Source organism: Molossus molossus, unplaced genomic scaffold, assembly GCF_014108415.1.
Source record: "Molossus molossus isolate mMolMol1 unplaced genomic scaffold, mMolMol1.p scaffold_m16_p_15, whole genome shotgun sequence".
Classification (NCBI taxonomy): Eukaryota; Metazoa; Chordata; class Mammalia; order Chiroptera; family Molossidae; genus Molossus; species Molossus molossus.
In genome coordinates, this window is record NW_023425350.1 from 12,811,658 (window position 1) to 12,838,335 (window position 26,678).

Genomic DNA, 26,678 nt, shown 5'->3' on the forward strand with positions numbered 1-26,678 from the left:
CCACTACCAAAAAAAAAATCTAGAAAGTTTGAAAGATTTTCAGATCTTGCTAAAGTATTTAGTAGACTTAAACTAGAATTTTACATATGTCCCACTTGATTTAAAAATAAAATCAAGCCCTGGCCAGTTTGGCTCAGCGGTTAGAGCGTCGGCCTGCGGTCCGGAGAGACCCGGGTTCGGTTCCCGCTAAGGGCACGTACTTCGGTTGCAGTTTGTCCCCGGCCCTGGTTGGTTGTGCGGGTGGCAGTCACTCGATGTGTCCCTTCACGTCGATGTTTCTCTCTCTCTCTCTCCCTTCCTCTCTCTCCCTCCCATTCTATCTGTACAAAAAAATGGAAAAATATCCTCGGGTGAGGATTAAAAAAAAATAATAAAAATAAAAAAAATAATAAAATCAAGACCAAAAAGACAATATACATTTTAAAAATATATATTACTTTTGTAAAACATTATAAAAACAGCCACGGGGAAATATTGCACCTTTATGGTTGTATCAGTTAGCTTTGCTGCATAACAAACCATCCCAGCAATTAGTGGCTTAAAATGGCAATGTTTTAATAGTCGCCAGTTAGATGAATTAGCAGGCTGGGCTGGGCTCAACCCTGCAGTCTTCCTGCTGTACTTTCCTGAGCTTCTTTATCCAGTTTTAGTTAAGTGGTGGGTCAGCTGAGGGCTGGATGGTCTTGGGTGGCCTCCTCCACATCTCTGGCATTTGAGAAGCTGTTGATATGGGAGTAGTGTTCTCTCATGTGCCTGATGGTTGGCTTGATGTCAGCTTGGGCGACACCTACAGGTTCTTCATCATCTAGTAATTCATTCACATACTAGTAGAAAGTAACACTTTTCTAGCTTCTACTTGCATTGTTTGCTGGTTCACCACTGGCCGAAGACATTTATGTGGCTAAGCTTGTCTTCAAGGGGTCCAGAAATGAAGAGCTCCTTTTTATGGGAAGAAATTCAAAGGATGTGTGGTCCTTTTGTACATTTGAACAAAATATTCATAATCTTCCTTCATATTTTCATGTCTGATTATAAAATACAAATAAATAGCATCTGCTTTGCACCAAGAAGCCTTCTTATTATGTGCTAAACAATAAGAGGTGAATCATCCTTTGTCACCTTCCTAATGACGTGAGGTAGACAATGTTTCGCATTGCTGTCTATAAAGGCTGGAACTAAACAATAAGATGGAAGCTCTCTACTGTAACACAGCGTATGTGCGGTGGAGTCAGGAGTCTAACTGCAAAGTCCAAATCTAGAGGCCATTTTCTTAGCCAAGACTTTCTACAGAAAGGTTGAATTATTTCTCTTATCAGTAAGATAGCTTTAAAGTCTAGTACCTTCACAACAGAATTGAAGGTGATAATAATTAATTAATGCTAAGAGGTAAATTTTTCACATGTCTGAAATGGCATTCTTAAATTTGCTATATAATATCATGTTGTTAGCAGTAGTATGTTTTCTTTCTTCACTGCATATAAAACAAGGGTGCATCTTGCTGTCTATGATATCTTACATCCCATAAACATGATAGCATTATCATATGCCACTTACTTCACTGATAGCATCAGTATGTTCAGCACAAACGAGTATTAAGCAAGGGAGATCCATCCAAGGCCCATGGCTTAGCCACTGCTCAGTTTATACTAAATGAAGAATGAAAGTTGTTATATGCCCCGGTATCGGTGTTTCTTTGCATTTTACTCTAAATGACATCATTTTTAATAAAACTCTTAGTTTTTATGATTTTCTATTCATGAAGCCAAGAGCGGTCCTACAGAGGTCATTTTATTATCATATCATCAGTTATTTGTCTCTGTTATACACACCAGGAGATTATCCACTGAACCCTATGCTTATGTAAAATATTCCATGAACATTCAACATATAAAACTAATGAATTCAGAACTATACTATTTAATTCAGCGTTGGGGGGACAGAGAGGTGAGTGGAAAGAGTACCTGCAATTCAGAGAGGGTAGTGATGGGTGTGAGAGTTGACTTCTTACATTGCAATCTCACCGTGGGCCTGTCCCTTTCATTCTTATGCCACAATCCCCACATATGTAAAATTGGAGTCTATTAGTACCTGCTCCCTTGGCTATAATGCCTATAAATAGCCAATATATAGTCTAAACTATTATTGTGATTGGTATATAATAACATCATTATTATGGTTCTTCCTCCATGTGAGAACTCCTACGGTAATGGGGTGTTGTGTGAAGGCGGAGTTTGTAAACTATGGAGTGACACCTTTAAAGTTCAAGTTTTTAAACCAAGCAAACAATGTAAGTAAGATTTATTAAGTGGCTGCTACATAGTTACTAAGCAGATAGCAGCGCTGTGCTACGCAGAGGAAAACAAGAAGTAGGACATTAACTGCATCCCTTCAGCAGAATGGTAGGAACTGGAATTCTAGGCTTAGCGTTTTAGAGGAGATGGATTGATGCCCATGTGGCCAGATTTGCAAATCCCAATGTATTAGGCAGGGAGATTACAATGGCAGTGTTAGTGACAAGGTGTCAGAATCAGCAGATGTGATGCGATTTTCCTTTTTTCTATTAATTATTTCCAAATTTCTTTGAAGCATAGGGATGTCTTATAGATGGAACAATAGGGCCCCTCCTAGATCATAGATTCTCCCCCAATGACGTGCAAAGCAAGGTCATCAGACTTCCAAGGGCAGTTTGGGCTCTTTCTATATATAATGCTTCTCCATAGGGGAAAAAAAAAAGTGACATAATGACTCCTTTCTCCTGAAACTTTCAATCTGAGAGTCAAACAGCTTCCGAAAGAAAAAGAAAAGGTTGGACAGTTTTACACAATATATTCATCACAAAGGTCTTAGCCAAGTCAATTAGCAGGGGATAAGATCAGGACTGTGGAGTTGATCCTGGGGAATGGTCTCTCATAAAATGTTATTTTGTTCTTAGTTAAGAACAATTACTTAGCAGAGCGCTTGAATGAAAGAACAAGCAAGGTCAGTTCGCCGTTGGTGTTTTCTCCTCCATTAAATGACACATGGTGCCTATATTTTTAAATTATGCATAGGAAGTAGCAGACTCCTGAATTCATTCCAAAATATATTGTAGACCAGGTGTTAAAGCACATTGCTATTAAGCTCAAAATATGAGCTGCAATGCATAGTACATAAAAGTTGGAGATTTTCTATAGATGTGTAACACAGAGTGTAATTTTAAAAAATATTACACAGACAAAAGGTCCCATCCTTCTGAGGCAGTCTGTTAGTGATAGCTGATTAAAATAGAAAATAAAAGTAAAACCACTTCTCTAAGCAAGGAGGGTAGGAAGGCAATAGAGTCAGAGTGCAAGATGCTGAAGGAGGACTTGGAGGAAGCAGGAGGTTGAGAAAGTACCTTTTCTTGGTTTATCTGCTGCCCATTGTACTTACATCTTTTAGCATTTCCCAAAGGAGGTCTGTGAACTAGGTCCTCAAAGTCACCTGCAAAGGAAATTGTGTTTTTCATACAGAATTCTGGGTCCCACTTTGGGAGATTCTGTTGCAACACATGAGGGTAGGGGTGAGGGAAAGAAATCTAGATTTATATAAAATAATTTGCCTGAGTCTAATTCAGGGACAGGCTTAAAACAAATACAGTCTCATTCCATTACAGTTGGCTAATCATTTGTCTATATCCCTCCCTAGGAAGATGCTGAAGGCCACGACATAAGTGTCTTGAGACTGTCACAGGACCTACCAGCAAATAGACACTTGGTGAATATCAGCTGAGTGATCAAAGCTCTGTGTAAAGTAGTTATTTCTCTTTTCCTTTATTCTCTTCAAAGGATTCTTGTCTCCACCCTTGGTTCTACACCCTTTTCTGGTTCCAGGTTAAGAGTTGAAACGTTAGAGGTTGTCCTGAGAGTCTTAGGCAATGGCATGCCAAGGACAATAAGGATGAAGTAGACAACAGCTAGGAGAACATAGACGGGACCAGGCTGAGGATAAACTCTTGCCATTGTCCATCACTCTCCAGTTCACATGTTCCCCATGTGGACAGATAAGTAGTCCAACTCTGGGGATAACTTCCTGTCTGAGCAGCGCTGAGAGTGGACCCTCTGCGTGGTAGCATTCCCTCCTTCTGCACATATCCCTTCTTGTACTAATCTCATCATGGTGGCACCGTTGCAGCATGCTTTCTGTGGGGCATAGAAAGGAAAGGGGAAGTTGAGCAACAGATAAAATCAGTTGGCATTACAATCCCCTCAGCAAGTTGACTGGCCTGGTCTGGTGCTGGTCTCAGAGCTCCTGGAAGACAGGAAATAATTCTGGCTATATTGTCTTTTAAAAAGTGTCTCTTTAAGATGCGGTTAAGTACCTTTGGGACTTTTTAAAATGTGTATGTGTGTGTATTTGTGTGTAAGTATGGTTACATAGAAAATAAAATGAAATCCTTAAAACATAGGTTCTCAATGTTGTTTTCTCATGATGCTTCTCACTGATGGTGTCTCCACATCAGGAGCGTGGGGTTCACGCTGCTGACCACCGGGACCACGGGAGGTGAAGGACCCCTCTTCTTCCTCACCGGGGAATGCCTGATGGTAGCACCTGACTGCCACCCTGGGTTTCACCTCTCACACGTTTCAGAAGCTTCTGACAGTGAAGCATTACCCAAGTTTAAGTGCATTCAGTTATTCTTATTCTTATACTCTTCATTCATAGTGAGGGTCTCCTGCCTCGAGAGATTCCATTCCAAGACAGAACACTGTCTTTTTCTTAAGCCACTGACTTCACAATTTCCTTTGTATATTTCCCAACCTCCAGAGGAGAAAAGCCTTCTTGGAAAGCAGATACGAGAAGGGTAATTAGTGCTTGAGTTCTTAATTTCTCCATGGCTACATGCTGAAGTTATGTAATTTAACAGATCAAAACACAGTCAATTGTGCTAAATGGCTATTAGCTCCTCATTACCCAATAAGCCGAGACCTATATAGGTTTGAAAGGTATTAGGAAGCCATAGCTTGAGATTCTGATTTTTCCCATGAGCTCATCTTCAATTCAGGTTAAACACGTGCCCCTGGACCGGGAGGCAGCCTGGGTAAACAGGAACATGGGCACTGATGGCCAGGGATTATCCTGGATAGAAATGTCTGCGCACGGCAACTTTGCCCTCACCTGTCATAACTCCATCTCTCGGAAAATAAAGACTCCTGGAAAAGGTGTCCTTCTCACACGTTACTTTATGCTACTGCACTACTGCACCACAATTTCAGAGACAGTTGTTTTTCAAATATGACCCTTTTCCACTGTAGCCTTCCCTCTAAGTAAGTGGTTCTCAACCTTCCTAATGCCTCAACCTTTTAATACAGTTCCTCGCGTTGTGGTAATCCCCAACCATAAAATTATTTTTGTTGCTACTTTATAACTGTAATTTTGTTACTGTTATGTCTTAGGCAACCCCAGGGAAAGGGTCATTCGACCCCCAAAGGGGTCACGGCCCACAGGTTGAGAACCGCTGCTCTAAGTGAATTTCCCTCCAGTTTAACCACATCGATCCCCCACTAATATATCAGTGCCTGGCATGGAGTCAGTGCTTAATAATTACTAAACAAATAAGCAAAGAAGAAGGGGAATGTAAAGGCATGAGAAATGCATCACTCAGTCCTAAATACTCTTCAGTATTTACAGAATGCCCCAAAGATCTCTGCCTCAGTGGGAAAGGATCTAGAGTCTTGAGATAAGGGTGAGTGGAGAAGTGTGAAAATAATATGTAGGCAATTAAACAAGATAAATCCATACAGTTTAAAAGACAGGAAGGACATAAATATTGATGTTGTTATAGAGAGTAACGGGGTAGATGGGGACATACTCTAAATAAAGTGGTGAAAAAGTCCTCTCTGAACCCTGAGATGATCAGAGAATGACTATTCCAAGCAAAGGACCAGAAATTAGAAAGACTTCCAAGGATAAATGAGCTTAGCATTTTGTATCCAAACGTGGAAGACAGTCTATACCCTTTTAGGACCTATTCTGAGCTTCTCCCACATGAACCGACTGGATTTCCTTTTATACATGACTCTAGCTAGCAGATCTTGCCTTGCTGCTTGGCTTCCTCAATTTCTGTTCCATTCTTGCAAAAAATTCAGAAAAAGTTTTCAGATGAGTAACAGTCTGATTACCTCTGCCCCGGGCACTGGTGTTTCTGATGGCAGTTCAAGATAAACAACCACTGTGCAGGACCTTTCCATGGAGCTCATTCTTCCCTGTTACCAAGAACAAGCCAGAAAGTCACCATTCTAAACTTCCTATTACATGAAGTGAAACGCAAATGACAGGTGGTGTTGCTTTACTGTGTTTGGCCATTCCTTCAATCATCAACACATGCCTTTATCAGGCATTTATTTAGTGTCTCAAACACAATTCTGGGCATTGGAAACGTAGAGAAAGGTCGAACGTGGCCCTTGCCTTGCAGAGGGGCAGACAAGACTGGGAGAAACAGAGAAGCCCAAATCCTAGCAATGTGATGTGTGCCCTGATAGGTGTTCGGAGGTGACCAAGGTCGCATAGAATCCTGAGTGCTTATGCAGCCCGAGGAGGTCAAGGCAGCTTCCTGAAAGAGGTGATGCTTGGCTTGACTCTTGAAGGCTCAGCAGAAGTTTGCTCGATGGGCAAAGATATAGGAAGGGAGGGGCATTCCATGGCGAGAATGCTTGTGCGTGCAGCTGTGGACAAGCGTGGTATGGTCTGTGACCTAGAAGCCTGCGAACAAAGGAAACTTACTCTGTGGAGGAGGACATCACCTCAAATGCCAGTTTCCACCAATTTTCTCTAGTGGTTTAAGTTATTTATTTTTTCAAGACAGCCAACTCAGTAATGTCCCTGCCTTGCCGGCGCATGGCATCGAGCCTCTCTCCCTTGGGTGCTCATCAACAATCTCAGCACTGCTCGGCTCTGCCAGGAGACAGAGGTGCCCGCCATGTGCCAGGGAAGGTGGAACGTGCTCACCTGTTATTACCTGTATTCACACTGGGCACGGTGGTCACCATTCTCCCTAAGGAGATGAGCAAACCAAGGTCAAGGGTTGAGCCAACGTGCGGAAGGTCACCCAGATGGGAAGCGGGGTGATGATGACTCCACTCCAAAGCCGCTGCTTGTCCCTGACGCTGGAGCGCGCTGGTTGCAAATCGGGCTGGCAGCCCGTTGATTTGGGCTGGTGTGAAGATGGGGAAGGGAGGTTTGTATTAAGATGCTCTGTGATTTTGGCACGAGAGCTGGGGAAGCATATGGGCCCCTGGAGAGGTTAGAATATGAGCAAAAAATAGCAGGATGAGATTCAACTGGAAAAATGCTAACGAATACATCTGGAGACAAACAAGCGGAAACATACGCGGTTAATGGGAAGCAGAGCTGCAGGGAACATGGGGGTTTGGAGAAGGTGGGAACTTCATCACGAAGGCATTGCCAGGAGGAGATGGGAGCCCACACGCAGGGACCACTTGGGCTGTGGGCAAAAAGGCCTCCTCTAACCGAGGCGCACGAAGCAAACGCCTCTGCGTGCCTGGTGTTTTGGATCTGCGATACCATTTCCACTTTGGGTCCCTGTATTTTAAACAGAGATCAACCCGTGCTCGGGAATTCAGAGAGAACCACAGACATAATTTAACACCAGCAGGGATAAACTCCGGAGGAACAAGCAAACAGGAAAATAAGATCTTCCAGCTCTGCAATTCTGTAAACGGCAACCGTGCAAAGAGGAAGGATGCGCAGTTAACACAGCTCATCTCAGTGCTAAGCGGGGTGCTGGGTGCCCTCAATTGTTTGATTGTCTGCCAAACAAAATTGGGGAAATCATCTCCTAAAATGTGGAAGCTCTGTGCTGGCAATCCAGTACTGAAGCCGAGGAAGCTGATTTCCCTCCATTGGGGGACGGAGGCTCGGGGCCTTGGAGGCAGCCTGTTGCATTTCCTACCAGCTCTTTGTCTGATTTAATGACTATGCGCTCGTGATGTCTAGAGGGGCTGCTGGTGTCTGTTGCAGATGCGATGCCACAGACCTCAGTGCCTGAGCTAAACCCATGCGGCAGCGAAATTGCACCATTTTCCAGTTTTCACTCTATTTTATTTTTTTCTTCTCCTATCTTAGGACACTGGGTGAATTGGAAATGACTCGGGTATGCGTGCTGTCATAGTAATTCCTCAACCAAATGTTGTTTTCCAATAACCATCTATCTTGAAAACTGTTTCTCCCATTATCTTTATCCCGACTGCTTGAAACAGATGGTACTTTATGCCTTAAATTCATGTCCAAGTCATTTGAGCCGCCACTGCCCTGTGATTTGGGACTCTAGACGAGAGAAGAGAAAGCATGTCCGCGTTAGAAAGTGTGCGCAAGTGCTTTGGATCGGTAGGGAAGCAGAAGGGTCTAGTGATCTCAGTGTGTTTTGTTTTGTGCCTGTAAGTAAAAGTGGGTCATGCTCTTGGTCAATTCCCTGAGTAAACCCTAGAACTGTTGTGTTAAACTATGGTATTTCTATTAAACCACAGTCGATTATTTGCTGGTTTAGTAAAATGGAAAGTCCCAAGTTTAGACTTTCAGCCCAAGTCAGACAGACTGCAATCAAATCTTACCCTCACCATCCAAAACGTGCGTGGTTTCAGAAGAGCAGCTTCAATATTATGTCTTTGATTCCCTTGGTTTGCTTTATAACGGGACAGTTTTATCTAATTCCTGGGGCTCCGATGTAGAGTCAATGGAAAAGGAATGCATGTCTGATGACTAGAATACAGACATTGAGCATGAATTCTTTCCTGTTTGCTCCTGCTTCGGGACCACACCCTGATGTTTGTTTCTGGCCAGCCTCTTGTTTACACACTTCTTATCCAAGGCCCAGAGGCTCAAGGGACTCTCCTGACCATGCTTCCTTTATCCAGGCTCTTTGGGCACTTGGGTATCTGCACCATCCTGTGGGACCCCGTGCATATGGAGCTGGTGACATCACAGTGTCTACTGCATCGGCATTTCACGGAGTGCGGGAACCCGTTATGTGCCCCCAAGCTGAAGACTTGAGAACTGAGGTTACGAGAGACTCGCCCTAGCTCACAGCTGACCGCGCAGGAGACGCACTTAAGCAAGCAGCCCCCAAACACAACATGGCATTCGTCATTTGTACACAAGGATATCATGTGGATTCTACCCAGTTGTTAGGTTGGTTATAAAGATTAAACAAGATCATATATGTAAAAATGTTTTAAAAATTTTAAAGCTTTTATAAATGTGATTATTTTGTCTTATTTGTTCTTTCATTATTATTTCAAGTATGAAAGGATGGTTTCAGCCTAGATTTAGAGGCACCAAGTGCAGGCGGTTCAGTTAGGTCGCGTCGGCACTGATAGCTAGCTTATAGTGATGATGGTATTTGCATAAAAAGAACAGGGTATGCGATATTTTTTTAAGGTTTGTGATGGCACAATAGGGAGATAGATATTCCGCGTTCCTCCCTTCTCTGCAGCACCCAGGGTATAGCTCTATTAATGGGCACATATTTTATTGAAAAGATCTGTGAAGGCCTCTCAGCTGTGGCCCTGATGTAACATTTATGGAAACACATGCACACAAACATTCAAGTTGAAACAGTACTAGAAACTTGAAATTTCTCACTGCTCTGCCAACACCCTGGGGGTTTCTACTAGCCAAAGCACAGATAATGTTTTGAGGAAGTAAAAATACCTAGAGAGAAGGGGAAGATGTGAAGATCTGGGCAACGGATGGACTTTCCGAACTGGGCCTTTTTGGGTTTTTGCTTTACGACAAGAGCATGACTATAGAATGCATCCAATTATTCAAAACAAACATCCCTCTGTATCGTCAGTTAATCAACAGTGGAAGCAAGATACAGTTTTAAAAAGAGTAGTATTTTCATACCAAACCTGCTTTTGTAGTGCTGGGGATTTGATGAAGTTACTTAATATTTCTAAAATTCGGTTTTATGTCTTATAAAATGAGGATAATGTTAAAGACTCATTTTTTGTTTTTTATTAATGTATTTTTGTTACAGATGTTTCTCTTTTTTCCCCCATTGACACCCTCCTCCCCATCCTCTCTCCCCCACCCCCAGCACTGTTGTCCATGTCCATGGTTACGCGTACGTGCATATAAGGTCTGTGGTTTCTCTCTTCCCGCCCCGTCCCCCTCTTCTGAGGTTTGCAAGTCTGTACCCTACTTCTATGACTCTGGGTCTATTTTGTTCATCAGCTTGTTTTGTTCATTATATTCCATAAATAAGTGAGATCATGTGATATTTGTCTTGGTTAGAATAAGGTAGAATTCAGTAAATGATATTTTTATTATTTATATTGTTATTATATGCTAAACAATGATCTCTTGGTACTCAAGCTTCTTCTTCTTCCAAAAAACTACACACACACATACACACACCTGCACACACACTCACACATGCATCTAAGCTTCCCAAGGTCTGGAAGTCTGGAGAGTCCCTTTCTCAGATTCACGGGTTCTGACTTACATCACATCATTGAAAGTCACCTACATAAAATTAGGAAGACAGGCGAGAAAGGATAATGTTAATGACTCCTTTTTATTTTCATTTTTTTGTTTTTCATTAATGTATTTTGTTACAGATGTTTCTCTTTTTTCTGAGAAAGAGAAGCCATTAATCATTCTCATCTTCCAAAGGCAGGTAGAGGAGGGGCAGAAGGCATACCCGGGTTCACGGGACGTTCTGGGTCTGCCCCTGTGAGTCGTCCACTCTGAAGCTGTGGTCTTTGAGAGCACATGTGGAAAGCTCTGTAATGAGTGCCTTTCCCAGTTCCCACAAAACCAGCTGTTTGAACAGACTTTGGACCTTGGCACCCCCGGCTTCCCCCAAATTTTATAAGTAGCTTATTTCCTGTATTGAATCTTTCCTGCTTAAACTATCTAGAGTGATGTCTGTCCTCCTGAGCCCATCTTGCATCATGCATGTTATTCTCGCTATACTCTATATTATTCTCGCAATTGTGGTTGGATTCAGCAGAGCCCACTGGGTAATGAATCGGCAGGTGTGGATGAGTTGCCAGTGGGCTGTGCACTTGAGCCAGGCTCCATCCAACCTGTGAGCTAGAAGGCTCCAAACAGAGCCCGTTTCCCTAGGCCAGACAGACAGCAAGTCTGGGAAGATCGCTCCTCACTAGGGGGGTGTAGAGAGAAAACCACCACCACCACCACCACCACCACCACAAATGCACCCTGTAAAAGGCCCAGCAGCTTCGCAATTAAGATACAGTGATACCTCGGTTCTCGAACGCCTCGGTTTTCGACCAAATGGAGATTCGAGAAACTTTTGTCTCGGAATCCGAACAAATATTTGGAACTCGAACTTCCGAGATGAGCCGAGTTGAGCCGAATGGCGTTCATTCGGCCCAGCGCGCCTTGCTTGCGTCATCAGTGTGAGTGCAGAGAGAGAGTCACGCTTTGTGGAGTCACGCTTTCCTATTGGTTTCATTGCTTCGGTTCTCGAACAATTCGGTTCTCGACCGTCCTCCTGGAACGAATTATGTTCAAGAACCGAGGTATCACAAACAACGTTTCTTCTTGAGCTATACAAAATGGTCTCCAACAAACGTCTATTACCTATGCAAATAAAAGGCAATATATGTCAAAATTAAATAACATCTCAGGAAAAATAAAAATGAAAACAAAAATGTAGCTAGCAAGTTTTATACTTCTCAAATGCTCTGAGCAACTGGAGAAGAAAAACTCCTGTTGAATTGATATTTCTATCCCAAGCATCGAACTAATACAGACGCTGGCGCAGACCCATTTGTCGAACCGAATGGAAGTGGAAACGTGGGTTAGCCTGGCGTCTCCAGGAGACAGAGACCAGGGGGATCTGGTGAGTTCCAGACCAGTTCCAGAGCCAGTTTGCTTTCTGCCGTGGTTTCCCTGGTGGCCCCCTGAGTTCACCCCTGACAGAGGGAGCCCCTCCCAGGGCTGGAACAGCACCAACCTCACGGTCTCTACCCCACATCTGAGCAAGCGGGTTTTATAAACACGCTTTCCCAGATTGGCACCCATAATTCTGAGTCGGTACTTTTGACATGCTGGGTTAGCTCAAATAAAAATAATATATAAATAAGAGTTCTCAGAAAGCTTCATTATTTAAAGATGGGCTTTAATTTCGTGAGGCGGTTACAATAACTCTGCTTTCCCATTATAACTGACAAAACAACTGGAAGTTGTGAGGGTGTCGCAGTGCTTCTGAAGAGGAGAATCTTTATTCTCAGAGACATAATTAACTTCTTCTTTGAGAAGGCACACTAAGTCTAAATTCAAGGACATTTATTTTAAAACTTCTGAAAGTCTTGAATGCTACCTTATAAATTCAGGCAATAAGTTTTACCTTCTGTTAAAATAGTGTAATCCTTCAATTCCATCCATGAATTTTTAATTTAAATGGTTGTTAGATCTATCTTTAAGAAACTGTAGATTCTCTGAAGCTGACCTTGTTTTGGCGACAAGAGTCCAATTCTCCATGTCTGCATCTCTGGGAAATGGGGGAGGTAACCAGGTTGTTAGAACATTCTCTCAAGGTGACTCCCTGGTGCCCTGATCCATGCCTATTTTTACTAAGCTTCCTGTGCACCTGGGAGGTGGGAATCTCTGTCTTCACCTACTTTTCTGAATATTGTTTTGTGTATATGACGCAGAAGCCAAGCCACCCTTCTTTGGGTTTCTAATGCACAGCACCACCTTTGGAAGGTCCCTTCTCCATAGAGGGTGGCAGGGCAGCCACAAGACTGGTTTCCACAATGTAAGAAAAAAACATAATCTTGCAGCTCAGTATCTACATAAAAGGAGAACCATGAGGATAACAGCTTCAAGATGATGAATCATCCAATAATTATGGCAGCCAACGCTGCTAATGAGTCCCCAACAAGCCTATGGATAGACTATTGGTTTTATGTAACTGCACTGAATTCTGCACAAAACACAGTTATCACAGTGAAACAGAAGGTTAATGGGGCTTTCTTCTGCCTCAGTGACAAAAGGATTGAAGCCATCAGTCAAGAAGGAATTGTGGGGTATATAATGGATGTCGCCCACGGGCAGCTGTAGACGTCAGGATGGCTGAAACCCGGCCATCCCTCATGCAGATGCAAGTCCACTGTACACACGAGCATCACACCCTGAGTCTAGTGATGTCTGGGATTCTGCACCTCCAGTGTTGCCATCATCCGTCATTGCTTCCTGTGTGACTCTGCAGCCCTTTTGTAGATGAAGTATAACTAATAATCTTGATATTCTCAGCTTTATAATATGTTACAATTTCTTAAGGTTAGAAGTAGTCCAATCTTAAATAGGTGGATATAAATTATATTTTGCGTCTTTCAGGAAGGGCTTTTATGTTCTCTTTGTCTCACAATGTACTATAGACTTTATACGTTGAGTTCCCCAATAGCGCTGGTCAAGGAGATAAAAACCCATGCAATATATTTTCTGGATTAGAGACCCATCATCATCTCAGGTCTTACCAATGAATTCAGAGTTCTCTGCGAGAAATTTGTGATCCCCGCCCCCCTCTAGTTTAGCCTGATTTCACCGTAAAGACCTCTGCAGAAATCTCCATATATTCTGCACCCACTGAGCCCTAAAAAGCTACAAGGGTAGCCAAGAACCGGGAAGAATACTAAGCTTGGCTTTTCCATTTTCACATCCCAAAGCCTGGTTCATGATCTGTGAGCACTGAACTCTTGCCCCATCAGTAAGGCTAGTCTTGTGAGTCCTGATGCCCACATGGAAACTGACCCTATTTTCCTGTGGATTTTAGCGGAGGGGAGATAAGCAAAGAAACCTGGCAATCGCTAGGACAGATTGAAACACTTTTGTGCATGTTGCCACTGCTTCTGTTGCCATTGTGATAAAAATGACAATACGTTTTACACTGTAACGCATCCTCTACCCGAAGGTATTTGCTATTGGTGAAAGCTGCATAGATCATCCAACTTCAAACTGTTTATATTACTTCAAACTGACAATTTCATTTTCTTTGGGCATAACAAAAAATCCCCCACTTCCCGCTAAAAATGCAATTTTTACTTACAGCACCATTCACACCTCTGAAAATACAGCCAAGTCTGATACTAGTCACTGAACCTATTGCTTCCTGTATTTACAGCTATTGTTCCTGAATTCTGTGCCTCCATCTTCCCTTATAACAAGTATAAGCCATAAACTCTCAGGCAGGTGCTGTGGGTTCTGATTCGGCCTTAGTCGCCAGATTGGTAGACTAGTTATTAAAAAATGAAAGGTTATGATAAAATCTACAAAATGGCAGTTATTTGGCCCTTAGCATCTGGGAGTAGATCATAGCATAGAGGGAGAAAGAAGTGAGGATCTCAAATATTTTATCCCACATTTAATATTAAGGCTCTAGCAGAGCTCTGGTGGGGTGGACTAGGGAGGTACTGGAGGAGGGCTCATGACCATGGCCACAGATGTTTCCTGGAACCAGTGATTCCACTTTGGGGGTTACTGGGTGTTATGGCCAGCCCAGTGCATTCACTGGTCAGGGGAGCGGGGAGGCTGTGTGAGCAGAGTGCTCACTGTGGGCAAGCAGTGAGATGGGGGAGGAAAGACTGCAATGGAAGCAAAGAGGGCCCGGCCGGTGTGGCTCAGTGGTTGAGCGTCGACCCATGCACTAAGAGGTCTCCAGTTCGATTCCCCGTCAGGACACATGCCCAGGTTGCGGGCCAAAACCACAGTGGGGAACATGCAGGGGGCGGCCAATCGATGTTCTCTCTTATCGGTTTCTCTCTCTCTCTCCCTCTCCCTCTCCCTTCCTCTCTCTAAAATCAATAAAGAAAAAAGTTTTTTTAAAGCAAAGAAGGTAGTTCAAAAGTCATCCCAAACAGACTGAGTGAGAATATTCACAGTACACATATGTAACAGAGGACTCAAATCCAAACTGTATTAAGAACTCTGACAACTCAATAATAATACTATTATTCATTTAAATTAGGGTAAGACTTGAAGAGACCATTTAACCCCAACGAAAAGATATATTAATGGCCAATAACAACATGAAAATTCTCTCAACAGCTAATTAAAACTACAAGAGTTACCTCTTCACTCCCAGCTAGAATGTATAAAATTGGAAAATATTTCTAATAGTGTCGGCAAAGACGAGGAATCTGGCACGGGGGCCTTAGTGAATTGCTTGTGGAAATGTAAGATGGTACAATATGTTGAAACACAGCAGGCATTTCCTGTAGATTTCACAATATACATGCCCGTAACCTAACAATTCACCTTTAGGCACTTCCCCAAAAAATCTGAAATCACACATTCCCCCAAAGACATCTATGTGGCTGTTTATAGCATCTTTACTCATAATAGTCCCAAACTAAAAAAAAACAACAAATTTCCATTGGTAGAAAAATAAACAAACAGATTGAGGTATATTTGTATAGTGCAAAACTACTCAATGATAAACATGAGAAATGAAACATCATTCTTGAATCTCATAGACATTGCATTGAGTCAAATAGACATAAAAAGGTATACACTCTATGATTCTGGTTGAAATGAAGTGTACACTAGGCAAAATCATAGTATGGCACTAGGGCAGTGGTTGGATGGTTGTATAGATTTACCAAAACTCATTGAACTGCACACCTAAAATATGTGCATTTTCTTATATGTAAATTATACCTTAAAGTTCTTTTTAAACAGAAACCAAAAAGAATCCTACCAGACCATGTATTTTATAGGTCACCACAAACGAGAAGAGTAAATATTTAAAGACTCAAGAAAGTAGGTAGAGTAGAAGAGATGGACAATGGAATCAGAAGTTGAGGGTTGCTGTGAGTGGTTGACTTGGTTGTACCATGAGAGCTATGTATGGAGGGACAATCCACCCATAGCACCCCCTCAAATGTACAGCTAGTATCTTAGAACTTTCTAAAGTGGATCAGGTTCAAGCCCTGGCTATGACTTTTCTTACCTGTGTGATCAAACTGATTTTAAATTCACAGATCCTCAATTATCTCAGTGGTACAATGCGGATGATAACAGTTCTTATGATTAGTATGAGGATTATGCCAAGAGAACACAGGTGCATTACTTATGTTCTCCATACACTAAAGTACTACTTTTCTCTCCATACTCAAACTACTGACAGGGCAGATAGCAGCTTGGACTGAGACGGCAGGGAGGCTGTGGACACTGAATGTACACAAGAAGCACAGGCGGAATTAGTGAGAAATGGCCTCGAACTCCTGACCTCACGGGTCTTGCTTTCTCCCATCTGCCCTGCGACCGTGAAAGAGTCTGATGCAAACACAGGATGATTTGGAACACAGGAGAAAAGAATGTTACCAGTGTCCCACAAAAGGAAAACACCAACACATCGTAGGACAATTTATACGAAACCACATTTTATTTAATTGAAAAATAATAAAGTCAGAGGTAAACATAATCGGAAAAGGCATTCTGAAAATAGCTATATATTAATCTGTCAGCTTCCCAATGACTGGTGAATTACCAGAACATATTGACATATTTGGGACGCCTTGCTTGCTGTCTTTGGGCTCTGGGACCCCAGGGTGTTTTAGGGTGCAGGAGTCACAGGCCCAAGACAGCAAAGGCGTGGGATTTCCCCCTTTTAAGACCTTCTTAGACTGACAGCTGAAGTTTTGTTTTCTTTCTTCTGAGGAGTACTTGTTGCTGTTTATCTCAGATCGGTTTATTCATCCTGAAGTAAACAAATAAGTCATCTCTGCCCCTTACCTATTCAACCGCGACTAAAACAATAAGCCACACGTGTATTTTCAAAGTACAGGTTCAGCGAAGGTCAGTTTTCTCAGAACACGGCTGCAGCGGGGAAAGTATGGAAACTGTTACCGATGTGAAATGTTGTCAGTGTTGCTGAGGCTCAGGTGCTTGTATTTTCTGCAGCCTCGGTGACTCAGCTAAACCATGGCGATGGAGGCTCATGGAACACAGTGCCCCCTCGGCACTGTGCCTGCGCCCCAGAAGATACCAGGGGAATGAGGCACATTAAAGGGGTCCTTCCCCAGTGCAGCCCTGGATGAGGTCAGAGAAGCCCAGATCGACCGGATGTGGTTGCTCTCCTGGGGGTGAGCAGCCTGCCCTCAGGAACGGCGCAGTGACCGGGTGGAGATATGAGGACGGAGTCAGAGGCAGAGGAGCTAAGAGCAAACTGAATTAAATAGCAGTTAGTGGTTTATAATCTTGTTATAAAAGTAGTAGCAATGGATTATAGGATATTGTAATATGGAAAAAGATAGCCAAATAAAGATCTAGCCCTGGCCGGTGTGGCTCAATGGATTGAGCGTCATCCCATGCACCAAGAGGTCACAGGTTCAACTCCTGGTCAGGGCACATGCCCAGGTTGTAGGCTCCATCCCCCGTAGGGGGAGCGTAGGAGGCAAAGGATAAATGTTTCTCTCATTGATGTTTTGCTCTCTCTCCCTTCCTCCCTCTCTAAAAAATTCAATAAAACATATTTTTAAAAAGAAAGAAAATAAAGACCTGGCATAACATATCCTCAACATTAAACATGGATATTGTCATGTACTTTTTTTCTGCAGATACACAAACATGCTTGCCTAGGTAGGGTATTTTCTCAATGTCGGATTACATTTTAAATATTTTCTCCACCACTTGTTTTCACTCCTGACATACAATAGAAGCGTTTCCATTCAGCAAATTTGGGGTCATAAACTGGTCAATTCAACCAAAAAAGTCTCACTTATTTGTGTGACAGAAATGAATCTGACACGATGCTGTGCGCTGGGGATCCAGGGTGACAACAGGGTGACCCAAGCCTTGGCCTCAAGGAATTTGCAATCAAGTTACTGCTCATTATAGAAGATGTACAATTTAAAACAAAATTAGAAGGGGAAAAATATCACCCATAATTTTCCGCACAGAAACAAGCACTGCACGTATTTGGTGAACCACTTTCTGATCTTCTCGCTGTGCATCAAGTATTATTTTCATTGTGGGTCTGATGTGGATGAGCTGTGTGATATTTACAAGTTAAAAAAAGAAGTCTGTAAAGCAGAGAATCATTAAAAGCACATTCATTGCTGGAACATCCTTTCCACTTCAGAAGATAAATGTGTATTCATTAGCTATGTAGATGGAGGGTCAACATCTTGTCTTGGTGCTTAGGTGCCCTGATTAGAATTTTTCTTACGAAAGCCACATTTATGATTCATGATCTACAATTCCATTTTTTAAAACATTATCTTTCTGTGAGAGAGAGAACGCAGAGTCTCTGGACAGGCGATCTGAGCCTCCACCTTTTATCAGTGTTTAACCACCCTCATTCCACAACAGGATTTTAGTCCTTCCCGGAAAAACGATCTGAAACATTTTTGTTTCTTTGAACTATGGCTCATGGATTGAAGTAATATTTAATTGACTTATGCAATTACAATGGCAAGGGAAATGGACATAAACATGGTTACTGGCTCGTGACAGCTGACCACCAGTGGCAGGAGCAGATAGGCTCCGAGACAGGGGTGCAGAGCCTGCGGCCATAAGATAAGATTCCTGGACACTGCTCAGATGTGGCCAGATGGAGGGCTGGACACAGTCATTCTAATGAGTTGGTTACATGGAGACTGGACAGGCATCTTCAATAATTATCAGCTTTACCAAATCTCAACAATAAAATCATCCCCAGGTTCTTGAATCAAACAGAAATGTCATATAGGTGCTGGAAGAGATCGGTAATTCTACACTCACGCTTGTAATGCCTCTAAATAGTGCCATTATGGATGTGTTGCTATTGAAACCTAATAGTGTCAACCTATGATCTCCATCTTTCAGAATGGAGGAGAAGGTTCCAGTCAGGGTTAACAGCGAAACGTAACTTACATGCACAAATTCAGCTTTTGGGCAGCAGCTGCTCAACGTACCTGCTTCTATCACCTTTGAATACTCAGTAGTCAACTTATATTGCTTGCTTTTTAATAATAGTTCATCAAGGAATGTTGATCTCATCTTAGATTAGGGGACCCTCACAGGTTTGCCATTTCTCTCAAAGATATTGCCACTTCTGACTGCCCACATATCTCCCCCTGAGGGTCAGCAGTGTTCTGGACCACGTGCCTGGACAGAGGGCTACCAGGGAACTAACGATGCACTTGTTAGTGCATTAATGATCCTCAATCACATAATGAAATGTTTGCTATGAATGTTTCATTCCACCACCTTTCCACACATTATTTATTGTTAATTAGTTACTAATCAGTAGTGAGCACTATCTTTGGATGAAAAGGAATTGTACCAGAGGGCTGGAATAGTGCATGATTGGCAGTCCTTTGATTTAATACATATATTGTTTAAGTCTCTGGGTCTGGGGCCTCAGCTATATGATTCCTTTTCTCAACATATTGCATATGGTTGAGTTCTTGCATTTATCCATTTTCCATTTAAAACAGAAATGTTCTCAGGCACCTTAGCCTGGGGCTATGCTTATGTTAACTATTCAAGAAGTCAAGCTCTGTGACAGAGCTTGGAAGAGTGCAGAAACTGTAATTAGCTTGCATTGTTTAAAATGTGTCAGTGTGTGGTCTATATATATACATTATATATGTATTTTCTATGGTAATATATAGTGTATTATCCTATTAGTACATATGTATTGCACATGCATATTGTGCATACTGTATACTTATGCAAATAAACCTTCAGATAACTTTATTTAGTGTGTGTGTGTGTCTGTGGGGGGTGTGGGGGTGTACTATTCCCCTTCAGATACCTTTGAAAAGAACCTCCTCCTTTACTTAATCTTTGTCCATGGCTCTACCATCCACCGAAGCAGACGAGCCAGAACTCACAATGGCATTCTAGATGTTTCTCTTTTTCATATATCATATTTCCTGAGAAGTCAAGTCACCAGCATTTTACTTCACAATGTCTCTTATATCTCTATGCAGCTTCATTCTGGTGCCGTTTCTCACGGCAACATGTCCACTGACTCAGTTTCCCTACAGAGAACAGTATGTGGCCCCCTGTCCTCCCTCCTCAGCAGCTTGTGCTTGTATCAGCCCTAGCTGATATTTCTCTGTGATGAAGACAAGAAGGACTACAGTGGACTGTGAATGGGGTGATGGTGAGAGCAGTGGGCACTGAGGTCACGCCTCAGGGAGTCAGTTTCAAGCTCCGTTCCTTGGGGAACGTGGTGCTCTGTGGCCACGACAGCGCGTGGCAGACAGGAAACCAGCTTCCTGCGGACGTTCCCTGTGATTTCTCAGAAGTCCTAGGAGAACCCGTTCTGGAATCGGAGACTCCTGCGCTTAGACCTCTCAAAGGGGTCTCGCCCACAATGACATGTTTAGGGGCTGAATGGCAGCCCCCAAAACTCATATGTTGAAGCCCTAGCTTGCGGTATCTCAGAATGCAACCCCATTTGGAGACATGGTCTTGAAACAAGGAAGAGACAAAAATGAAGCCATTCAGCTGGCCCCTAGTCCACTCCGCTTAGTGTCCATACAAGGAGATGAAATTTGCACAGGCGAAGAGGTACACACAGGAAGACCATGAGAGACGCAGGAAGAAGGTGGCTGCCTCACAGCCAAGAAGGGGCCTCGAAAGAAACCAAAGGTACCCACACCTTGACCTCAGACTCCCAGTCTCCGGAGCTGTGGAAAGGTGGGGTGTGCTGAGTCACCTGGTCTGTGGCACTTCCTGATGGCAGCCTTTGCACACGAAGGCACTCTCACTGATAACGGCAGGAACGCCATTCTTTCCCGTGCTCTGCGCTCTGGTTTTTAGGCAAAACGATACAGGAAAGAAAACATTGCATACTGGAGAGCAGTTAGGGCTGTTTTAATCTCACAGGGAAGCATGAAAACAAGTGGTTGCAGCATTTAAACTTTAAAAGTCCTCTCAAGATCTTCCAAATTTTCACAAAGCCAAATGTTCAAAATATACGCCTTGGAGTAACACCACTAGAAAACGCCTTCTCCGCTCCCTCCTGATCACTGCGGTGTTCCCACTGGAGGTATGCATCCAGGTGTAAAAGGAAACAAAGCCCATGGTTCAGAATGACTTAGATGATCAACACCTTCAACACAATACTTAGTAAGACAGTCCTAAGCCACAAAACATGCTTTCAAGCATCTGATCTCAAAATCTGAATCATTACTGTACTGAATAACTGATTGAGAAATGGCTGCTGCTCTGATCTTGAGTCATCCCCGGCATTGTTCAAGGTCATCTCTCCTTCCTGGCGACCAGGAGCTCAGAGACAGAAATGTGTCTTCCTGTGATGCCCATTTCTGATCCGTGGCTCCGTGATCTGTGTGATTTAAAGTTCCCACCAGGGCCTTCGTGGGCTGACAAGCCTGGGCAGAATGTGCTTCAACATTCAACAGAACATCAATCTACAAGATTCATTGCAGACTGAAAAATCAAAGCTGAGCTACTCATCTGCGGTCCTTTCTGATTTCTCCTTTTTCAAGCTTGGAATTAATTTTCTACTCCAACTAACATTCAGAAGTTTTTAGCTGAAGGTCTTTGGACCTTATAATCATAAGGATTATAGATTAGCTTTGTTATTTGGAAGGTATACCACCTTCTTTTAAAAGAAGATGTTAATTTATATGTGTATATATATTTCTATAAATGTAAGTCCTTCTATGTGGATTGTGTACATTCTCATTTGCCATAATCCTCACGGTCCTCACTACACCTTGCCCTCTTCATAAAATACTTAAAGGAACATGGGAGGCATTTGGATTTTTGTGGCCCATTGGAGACTTTGAGATCTTCTATTAGTAATGCACTCAGAGGACTTGAAGGAAAAAGTACTGTCCGTGAATACAAAAATTTCAGCAGAAGAAGTAGTTCTAAGTCGATGATAAACTTGAAAGGGGCTGTTCAGGGCCAGTTTCTTGGCAGCTGTACCACCAGGCGCCCAAAGCTGAGTGTCTTCTGAAATCTGACTTCCCTTCTCTCCGCAGCAAGCTGACGCCAGTGATTGTCCCTAAATTCCCTTTCTAAAAAGCAAATATGCACTCAGAAAGGGTAACAAATTAATATATGACATCAGGGATCTTATTTCCCAGAGTAGGAACCTACAAATCACCTTTTCCTGGAACAGAGTGAGACAGTGCGGGTTGAGAAGGGGGAGATCAGGAAAGGACTTCAGGGGAAGTCACAGTGAGCAAGAAGGCGGGACTCACAGTTCCTGAGCAGGGACAGAGGGGCGGAGACAATCGCCCACTTCCATGCTGGAGCTGAAGTCAGTTCTTGAGTGGAAGGCTACCCTTGACTTCTGTAGACATAGCAACCCTATAACCTGCATTCTAGGTTTAGGCACTTTTATTTTTCTTGTTAAAAAATATATGTTACTAAATAAATGTAGACATACATTCAACTAAATTTTCATGTCTGAGACTTTCCATAGAAACAGAATCTTATACTGAGGAGCGGGGGGATACTTGGTAAAATTAGATGTTTTTATTCAGAAAGTAGGCCCAGTGTGTTCTCATCTAGAAACCAGGCAAACACCTGCGTTGCGTGGTGTAACGGAGACAGTGGGAGGGGATGACTGCACCGTGCGCATCCAGGTGGTATGATTACTGCTCGGCGCAGGAGAAGTGCACCGTGAAACGTGCGCAGGACTAGTCCTGGAAGCGCTGGGCGGATCATCACCTTCTCTCACACACCTGTGTCCAGCACCCAGATGACTACCTGGTTCCTCCCGCCAGCTCTCTGGAACGGTCCTGAATTCTAACGCCCCTCTTTGTGGTGTGCGGAGCGATCCATCTCTGTCCAAATTCCGACCCGTGTTCCTCCTTATCTCACAGAACCGAGGGAACCTCAGGCCCTCGAACGAGCCGTGGCTGCTGTCCTTGGAACCCTATTTCAGGACCGTCGTTCACTCTCTGTGCCCCCCTCATGTTAATGTCACCCCCCTTTTCAAAATACTCATCACTATATTTTTCCAATTCTTACAATTCTCTCCCTGAGAGGAGCCAAGTGAATAAACTGTTCTCTACCTGTTTTAAAACACAGACATCTTACCTAAGGAGAATGTGTAAAAAAAACTGAGAGCGCCCTGGCCTGTTTGGCTCAGCGGTTAGAGCGTTGGCCTGCGGTCCGGAGAGACCCGGGTTCGGTTCCCGCTAAGGGCGCGTACCTGGGTTGCAGTTTGTCTCCGGCCCTGGTTGGTCATGCGGGTGGCAGCCACTTGATGTGTCCCTTTCACGTCGATGTTTCTCTCTCTCTCTTCCCTCCCACTGTACAAAAAATGGAAAAATGTCCTGGGTGAGGATAAAAAATAAATAAATAACTGAGAGCAAGATTCAGGGCCTCCTCCCCCCATAACTGGGCAACATGCTCACCCTCAACATGCCTCCCAGTCAGATTTTATACGATGCATAAATATATCAAAACAATCAGCCAAACACCTTAAATATGCACAATTTTAAATATGTGCAGCTCAATAAAGCTGAAAGAAAAATACCAACCCCGAAACCATGACCCTGCCTGGAATTCGAATGCAGGGGAGATGCTTGGGGACTGAGGACAGGGCCGACACGGAGACGAGAAATCAGGACAGAGGACCCGTTCTAAGAGCCCCAGCTACGGAAGCAAAGCGCCGATGAGTCCGCTGCCCCCCCTCCCAGCGCCCCGAGAAGGGAGATGCTCAGATGCTCCGAGCATGAAGTCTTCCCCAGAGGGCCCAGGCCTGAAGCCCCCGCCAGCCCCGCCGCAGGGACGCCAGTGCTCAGCACAGAGAAGCCCTGCTCTGCCCCCCGCGTGCCAGCTCCGCGTGCCCAGCACCAGCGTGTGCCAGCTCCTCGTGCCCAGCTCCTCGTGCCCAGCACCGACCCGACGTGTGCCAGCGCTGTCAGAAGGGCAACGCCCCGTCCCCCCTTCACTCTTAAAAACTTGGGAAGAACTTTCCCGGGGCAGTGGGTCCTTCAGCCTCGGGACTGACCCCCCAGAGCTGCCACTAATTTACCCCGCAACCTCTGGCATAATCAGAGAGCCCTAGAGCAAGGGCGTTGTCGCGGCAACCGAGAGCCAGCCAGGAGCGAATGGAGCTCATCACCCCACAAGTGGTGCTTCACGTCTCCCACCTCATCATCCTGTTCCTCTGACGAACTGCGTCATCAAGAGGTCCCGGCCAGTAATTAATTACAGTGCTCTCCTCTGTCCCGAGCTGGGTCACGCCAGAATCACCCTGCGGATGAGGTAAAACCAAGTTTCAGCTCCAGGTCTAGAAGGTGGGGTTGGGGTGTGAGGGTCGGCGCCCGTGGAGGGAGACCCCGGGAGGAGAATTCCGAGGTCCTCTCCCTCGAGGCCCTTCCCCGCACAGCACAGAGATAAACATCTGCAGGAGAACATCTGCGTGCCCTTTCCGGGTGCCCGGAACCAGCGGTATGAATCGGCAATGTCCCCGGAAGGCAGGAGCAAACCTCCACGACAGGGCCAGAATGCTGGCCAAGGTCTCCGGAAATCTCTTTACTCTCTGCTTCAGCCAAAGCAGGGTTGGAGCGAGAGAACGGGTAGCCAAGTCCTTTGAGAGCAAGTCATCTTAATAAGGGACCCACTGTGTACACTTAAAAAAAAAATCTATGTTTTGTTGTATGTTTTTCTTTCTTTTTCCTTCATTGTTCTAAAAAAATTTTTATTTCTTCCTCATTTTTAGAGGTCAATGGAGAGATCTCTCTTTCCGTGACTCAGCCAGGAAAGCTTCAAGTTTTGAGGAATTATAAGAGGCTGGTGCGATGGCATCAGGGATGGAGGGCCTGGTGGAGCAGGGGTTTGGGGGAGAAATGCCTACTGCCCCTCGCCCTTCCAGGCAGAGGAAATAATATATTGGGCATTTTAGAAAGTGACAAATGGGTGTCACTCTATACACACACCCGTCCAAGTGGTAGGAACAATAGAACATATACAATAGTAGTGAGACAGGAGTCAGCAAGTAGGCAGAGTCTGGTCATGATCAGTTTATTTAGCTAAATAAAGAGCTTAGATTTTGTTGTAGAATCTGTGGGCGGACAGAGATCTGATTAGCCTCAGCTAGAACGCATCGGCAAGTCAGGAAAGGCAATGTCAGCGGAGGGGGATGAATGAAGTCCTGAAAGATGATAAAAATGTGGTCTGGCAAGGACTGGGGCGCACATTGTTGAGGACAGCTGCTTCTACAGTGTTGGCTGCAAGGGTGGGGTTGTCCCCTTTGAGGTGAGAACACAGTATTTCTTTCAGTGAAATAGTACGTTTCAAGTACACCCCCAAAAAAGGGGGAACCAGACCCACTGAAGGTGGCAGTCACAGGTTGAAGAATAGTGGAGTCACAAACGAAGAAATCTGCTCAGTTTCCTTCTTCTCTGCCCCAAAGGAAAGCAACAGAATCTGGTCCAAAGTCCTGAGCTACAGATGGCGGAATAGCACAGCATATGTTCTGCAAATACTTCCAAGAAACACCTATATCCTGGCACTTAAATACTCCACGACAGAGAAAATGTGCTGCTAATTTACATATTCAATATGTATTTATGTGTGTACATGCCCAACACACACACACACACACACACACGCGCGCGCTCAGCAAGCTGCGCCAGTGACACTTAGCGCATGACAGCGACTTCTCTTTCCTAGGCGTCCCCTTCTCCTAGTCATCTTCACACTGTCTGGCTTCTCCAGCCTTCAGCGTTGTTCTTGGGAAGATTATTCTGAAGTCAGTTTCCTGCTCCTCTGGAAGACTCCAAGCTTCGTAGGAAGCCAAGTTGTTAACTCCTGCCATGTGGAAAAGAAGCTGTTTCCTCTTATCAGACACTTTTAATGCATCAGGAAGCATGGAAGGGAGGGTCGTCATCGATCTCACAGCGTATCGTCCATGACCTAGTTCCTGTATACCCACAGCCATGTGTACACACACATAGGTACACTGCATGTGCACACCCCGCGAGTACCAGGATCTGTTCAAAAAACAGCAGTGTCTCTTTCTGTTCACGCTGTGTTTTAGCCTTTAGTCTCCAGAGGCTCTGGGAGTGGGACGATGGCCACCCTGTTGCCACACCAAAGCCACATTACCAAGTGGCAGGAGAGTACTCTGAATGGGGATTGTCTACCTTCTAGCTCTGGACTTCTGACTCGGATTACAAGTCTCAGAACCAGGGCTACATAATAAACTTAAAAATTCATTCATTCCTTAGTTATTTTCAGGAGGAGTTCACACCATGTCTCCATTATCCTTGTGACGCTGAACATGTTATCACTTCTCACTACGACCTTTTCTAAAAAACGTCCCTGAGAAACCTGTGGGCCCCGTAATGACACTCATTGCGGTGAAATGGCCTGGCAGCAGGTTCCCGCCCGGGCTGTGGCAGCTTTCGTCGGCCATTCTTGCCACCACACAGTGCGTGTGACAGCCTCCACTTCTCTCACACACTGACGTGCCTACCCACTCCACACGCAGGTGCACAGGCCCACACGCTCAAATTTCCCCACGACATCCAGAGCCGTGCTCATCCCCCCACAGAGGCATCTGCCAATGGACACCCTGTGTGCAAACACAGTCCCCACATATACGTACATACATGTGCTATAAACAGCTAAACCTGCTAATTCACCAGCCTCTTTGGCTGGCAGAGTACTGGAGTGTGCAGATTAGAACTAAAACAAATGATTACAAAGTCAAGGATAGGCCACTGCCAAACACATTC